This window comes from Tamandua tetradactyla, chromosome 5, assembly GCF_023851605.1.
Source record: "Tamandua tetradactyla isolate mTamTet1 chromosome 5, mTamTet1.pri, whole genome shotgun sequence".
Lineage (NCBI taxonomy): Eukaryota > Metazoa > Chordata > Mammalia > Pilosa > Myrmecophagidae > Tamandua > Tamandua tetradactyla.
This window is the reverse complement of record NC_135331.1, coordinates 6,464,132-6,470,131: the sequence shown is the minus strand read 5'-3', so window position 1 is coordinate 6,470,131 and position 6,000 is coordinate 6,464,132. Positions and strand designations below refer to the sequence as shown.

At 47.2% G+C, this 6,000-nt stretch overlaps 1 long non-coding RNA gene across 6 annotated transcripts in view; it reads left to right on the top strand.

Annotated features, from left to right (window-relative positions):
• The first annotated feature begins 2,276 nt into the window (after window positions 1-2,276).
• Window positions 2,277-6,000, top strand: part of LOC143683497 (uncharacterized) — an 86,977-nt gene continuing 83,253 nt past the window's right edge. Inside the window, exons 1-4 of one of the 6 annotated variants that reach the window (XR_013175487.1) lie at window positions 2,277-2,394; window positions 2,489-2,675; window positions 2,920-3,158; window positions 3,863-5,640. This is a non-coding gene — a long non-coding RNA (uncharacterized LOC143683497). Of the gene's footprint in view, window positions 2,395-2,421; window positions 2,676-2,919; window positions 3,159-3,862; window positions 5,641-6,000 lie in introns of those variants that run through there. The other 5 variants (XR_013175486.1, XR_013175488.1, XR_013175490.1 and 2 more) reach the window with 5 other exon arrangements.

Below are 6,000 nucleotides of genomic sequence, written 5' to 3'. Positions count from 1 at the left end.
TTTGCCCACGCTCGGCACAGTAGCCAGAATAATCCTGGTGAAGTCCGAGTTGGTGGTGCCATTCCAGTGTTTTGAACACTCCAACAGCTCCCATCTCACGAGGAGCAGGAGCCCAGCTCTCTCCATCATTGACACAGCCCTGGGCCACCTGGCAGCCTCTTCCCAGCCTCCTCCTGCTCGCTGGGATCCAGCCATGTCCTTGGCTGACCTTCAGCTCCCCAGGCATGCTCTCGTCTCCGGGTTGCCCCTCCCCCCAACTCTTTGCATCTTCAGAACCGTAAAAGAGCCTCAGGTTTCACGGCACCACGTTTTCAGGTCTCTGCGCAAATGTTACTTTATTAATGCTCCATGAACAAACTTTGTAAATGTCGGTTCTCCCCCATCGTCCCTTATCCTCCTCTCTTTTTCACAGTGAAACTGGCCATACCCTTTCTGTGGTTTACTTGCTTGTTTTTCTGTCTGCACCCAACACAGAGGAAGATGCAGGAGGGCATGGCCTAGCTTGTGGGCCATTTCCAGACCCTGAAATGATGCCTGTTCTGTGCTGAATGAATGAACGAATGAATGAACGCATGAGTGAGGAGTTGTGGCCCAAGAAAGATATCATAACCCACCTCTGGAGATAGAAAACTTCTAGATGTTTTACGTAAATGATTCCTGAGTGTATAGATTTTGTATGTTTTTCGATACATTGGTTTGCTGTGTTCAGACAAGAGCTGTGCCTATTTAATTAAATAATTAATTAAATAATTATTAATTATTTAATAATTAAAATATTATTGTGAATACCTTTTCTGAGGGTGTCAGCTAGTACCAGACTCTGGCTTAGTGGAGCAGCCACACCTCATGAGAGTATATGAGTTTATGGCATTAGAGGAAAATCTCAGAAGATATCAGGAAGGACCACGTAACTGGTAGTTTCAGAGAAGATTGCCTGGAGGAAGCAGCTCCGTCATCTTTGACTGACAAGACCGTCCGCTGGTCACTCACACTCTATGGAGAGTCTGACCCCCTGGCCTGCGCCCCCTTCCTGTCCTCTGTGACACACCCCCAAGGCTGACCGTGATGGGTGCGAGGAGAGAGAATTCCTCCCGAGGAAATCCGAGGTTTCAAATTTCAAGGAAGGGGGTCAAGATCATGGGTAGAAAAGAAAACAATAATAAAGCAAGAGCTGCTTGCTATACTATACTGGAGTGCTAAAGTTTGGAGATTATTTACTTTCCATATAAATCAGAATCAGTAATTCCACCCCCCCCCAAAAAAAAATATTATCACCTGGTATGTTTTCTAGAGGAAGAGAAGAGATTACATTTAAGTGTCTGATAATTGATTGACTAAGCGCCAGTTGTAAAGAGTATTTATTATAATAATTACTAACGTATCACTAGCAGCTGTGATGATAATTGAATTACAATAGTATTTTATGCTCCCCATAACTTCGTTTGGGGTTTGGGTTAAAATAGGAAAAAAAGAAGATGGGAGCCATTTAACTTTTGTATGTGGCCAAATAAGTAAATAAAGGAACTTCTTATTTAATCACTGGAAACGAAACATAAACAGTCTTTGAACTTTGTCATTTTCATTCTCCTTCATTCTTCCGTGATTCTTCCAGCTCTCCTGTTAGAATAAGCACACTCTGTCCCCAAGTATCCTGCCTGTCGTCTACTTTGAGCGATGGCAGTTGTCAGTGTCGCCCAGCCAGAGGCCACCACTTGAGCGGATGTGTTTATTGACTTGCTGCAATAAGGGTGACAGGTGCCTGGATACGGAGGGGTGACTCAACACGAGAATGACAGAAAAGACTTCTTAGAGGATTTGGGGGGTTCAAGGAAGCAAGGCTTTGCTTGGAATCAGATGTTCTCAGGAAGTAGAGGTTATGACAGGGCATCCCAGCGGGTCTTTCCTTTCCTCAGTATGACGTGGTGACATATTCCAGATTAATATCCTATTCCAGAGAGCTCAGGAAGCTGCCACCATTCTTCAAGAAAGCCAAAATCAGTTTTCCTCTTTTTTTTTGTCTGCAGGTTGAAATGCATGTGCACTTCTAAATGGTATCATTCAGCAGATGCAAACACACCTTTTCACCTCTGCCACAATTAGGGTGCATATTTTGGTAAAGTCACTTCACAGTCACGTACTCTGCCAGAGAAATTTCATAACATAGATTTAAAGTTGTCACTTTCCCCCAAATGGCGGCCAAGTGGCACATTCTGAACTAGCTCATGCTTTCCACAGCTGAGCTGAACAGCCACCAGCCGCAGCACTGAGCTTCTATCTCATGTGGGTTTTGTGTTTCCTAAAGATAACGGTCAGCCCGACTGCCGGAACAATGGGCTCTTCCCCCAGTGTATTCTTCTGGAACAAACAGGAGTGGATTTATATTTCAAGTGCCAGGTCACCTTCCCCTTTGTGTCTGTTCTCCATTGCTTTGTGACAAATTACTCCAAAATCGAACAGCATAAAAGAACAAGCTATTCTTTTCTCACAGTTTCTGGGGATCCTGGCTGAAGTGAGGGTACACTGTGGCGCCCCATCTGTGACTCGACGGCTGAAGATGTGCTCCCGATCGCATGTTGCCGGGTGGCCTCGACTCCAGGCACAGGGCCTGGGTGTCAGGGAGCGCTCAGCAGGGGAGAGGCTCCCCACAAAGCTGGCCCAGGAGAGCGCAGGAGAGGGTGAGTAAGAAGGAAGCTGCAGCGTCTCCTAACCTGACCTTGGAGGTGACATCTGTCACTCTTGCCACGTTCTGCTTGCTAGCAGTGAGTCATTAGGTCAGGTCCACACTGGAGGGGAGCAGATTCCATGAGGGGGTGAAGCCCAGGAGGTGGGGGTCTGGGGGCCCGCTTAGAAGCTGCCACCACACCCTTCATGAAGGGAAACAGCAGCGTCCTGGGGACTGGCCGGTTTCCTTTCCTATAGGCTGTGAGTGTGCACTGGCTCCTTAGCATGCCAGAGAAGTCTTCAGAACAGACGGGAACGCATCTTGGATGTCTGGGATTCCCTCCTGGACTGCAGTCCTTCCCTTCCTTTCGAGGTAGCTACGAGCGGTCACGGTGCCGTGTGTCCATCCAGCTGTCTGGACGAGCCGCCTCCCATTTGCTTCCTGACCATGATAGCCGTCTGTCGGGATGGGCCCTCTGTCCCTGGAGGCCCTCGAGGTACACGTGTTTTCCCGTTAGATGCAGGATCCTCAAATTCTCAAACATAGTTCCTCAGGGGCATGGTGGATGCATTTTCAATTTTCTCCTGCAAATTAATCTGGGAAATAATTTTCTGGAAATATCAGAAAAAGGACGTGTGAATGAGGATATCACAAGTCTGATCCTCAATTCATTCCCTTTTTGCCAGAGAGGTGCAAGGAGATAGCATCTGAATGATCATTGCTCAATGAAAATTTTAAGGGGGAACTGCAGAAGCAAAGACATATCTTCTGGCCGTGGTAACAGGAGGGACGTGGCTCATCATAGAGAGGGGGCCCCAAAGCTGCTGAGAACAGTCCTATTGGGATAGAGTCCGATCTCATCCAAATCCCCTATTCCACCTTAGCACAGAAATACATAGATTAACATCAGGCACCTGTTGTGTTCTAGCTCGTGTGAGACACTGCTGGGGCTGCAACAGTTGTCTCCAGGAACTCACAGCCTCATTAGGAAAAAATGCTAATTTAGAGGTAAAATGGTATTTAGCTTTGCATAAATTATAGAGATCTGGTAAACAAAACTTCAACGCATGAGAAGGTCCCCAGTTCCAAGGGAGAACCAAGAGGTGCGGGCTGATGTGATGGTTGCTTGATGCTACAGGAGGCTGTTTTTTTTCCTCCCTCTGTCATCTTGAGCTTTCCCCTTTGCTTGTTTCCTCATAGCCACAGGATAACCACTCCATTCCTGGCATCACACCCACAGTCCAGATCAGAGGAGACATGGCAAAGGACGAAAACAAGCCAGCTGATATGAGCAGCCTGTAAAGAGCTTCCCCAGTAAGTCTCTCCAAACAACCTCTGCTTATAACTACTGGATCAAAAGTGTGTTATGGATTTTCTAGTTGTCGGGAGGCTGGTAAAGGTAGTTTTTTCTTTTTTTTTAACTTGAGAATTAACTTCAAGTTATTGAGAAGAAGGAACCACTGAACATGGGAAAACCTCCCAAAGTGTTTTCCAGAAGCATAAAGCAAAAATGGAAAGCTGATGGCAAGTGATGTGCAGTAAACGAAAATTATCCGCAGGATGTCTGGATTGTAATGCCGCCGAGAATTCAAATTTAATATTCCGAGGGAGTGACATATTCCAGGAGAGTTTGTCCCTGTTAGGGGCATCTGCAACTGATTTTAGAAAAGGGATACTGTCTGCTGGGGTTGCTGCTGGGGGTGGGAGTGAAAATTGTCATCACTAGAGACTTTCCCTGAATAGTGAAGATGTGAAGAGTCAGGATTGGGTAATTCAAGAATCAGCTTTAATTTGGGGTGTTAATACAAACAGGAAGTGGACCATTTTTAAAACACTCAGCATTCCAGTTCTAATTCACTTTGACCCACAAGAAAATCTGCTTCCCGAGCTGCGGGTGATTGGTCTCGTGTCACACCCATCAGATCCTCTCAGATCCTCTGAAATCAGGTAGGGAGCTTTTCAGAAATTTTATGTCCAGGCTGTGCCCCACAAAAGTTACTCAAGGCCTGCTGGCTGTGAAGAGAGAGCGTCGGCGCTTGTCCTTTGGTGCTTTCACACCGCAGTGACAGGGGTGAGGGGTGGTGACATGGAACGTTCGACTCTCAAAGCCTAAAATGTTGACCCCCTGGTCCTTCTCAGAGAAACTGGGTTGACTCATGGGATCCAGATGAGGAAAGTATGTCGAGGGAATTGCTGCGACGCTGGCAATTTAGGTTCAGGTCCAGGGAGGGGCTACTCTTAGCCAAGGCCCTGTGGGAAGGCGCTGACCTCCCGGCCTGCATCTTTCAACCACGGAACACGTTCTGATGGGACACAAGGGCCCCTGTACCCTGAATGTGGTTTCCCTATTATTATTTCCCTATCGTTAAGCATCTTGGTGTGAATGTAATGTGATAAATCAATACCTGATGAACCCATACTGCTACACAATTACCAGCCAAACCCATTCTTTGTTCAGATGTCCTGGCTTCTCGCTAGTATCCTTTTCCTGTTCCAGGCCCCCATCCAGGACCCCACACCAACCTTCGTGTCCTCTAGACTCCTGTTAGCTGTGATGGTTTCTCAGATTTCATCCTTGTTTCTGATGACCTCGCCAGCCTTGAGAACGACTAGCCAGGCATTTTGTGGAATATTCCTGGATTTTGGTTTTCCTGCTCTCTCTCTCGTGATCAGACTAGGCTTACGGGCTGTAGGGAGGTGGGATGCTAGTTTTGTCACGCCATGTTAAGGGGACGTACTGTCGACATGACACATCCCCGCTGATATGACCCTGACCACCTGGCTGAGGTGTCGCGCTGGTAAGCTTCATCTGCTACAAAGGGAACACTCACTCCTCCTTTCCATCCTGTGCTCTTTGGGAGGGAGCCGCCGTGGACAGCTCATGCTTAGGGAGTGGTGAGTTTTACCTGCCCCGCTTGACGGCACGGTATTTGCAAATATTATTTTGAATTCTTCTGCAAGGCAGGCTTTTCTCTCCTCTCCTATTCAGTCATTTATCTAGACCAGTATAGACCCATAGATGTATGCATCTTAACATTTATCGAGTCATCAAATATTCCTGGAGCATGATCTCTGGGCTGAATGCTGTGCCCTGGGTACAGTATAAGCCAGAAATGGAGCTGGACCCCAAAGAGCAGAGTCACCTCAGCCTGGACTTCAGGGTGATAGGCCTAAGTGAGCAGGGGATGCCCTCTGTATCACCCACTCCTTTATTCTTTACCATCACAGCAAGAAGATATCACTGTCATCTCCGTTTCCCAGGTGAGAATGTGGGGCTCAGAGAGGTTAAGTAACTTGTTCAAGGTTGCACAGCGGGCAGGGGCAGAGCCTTTACTTGC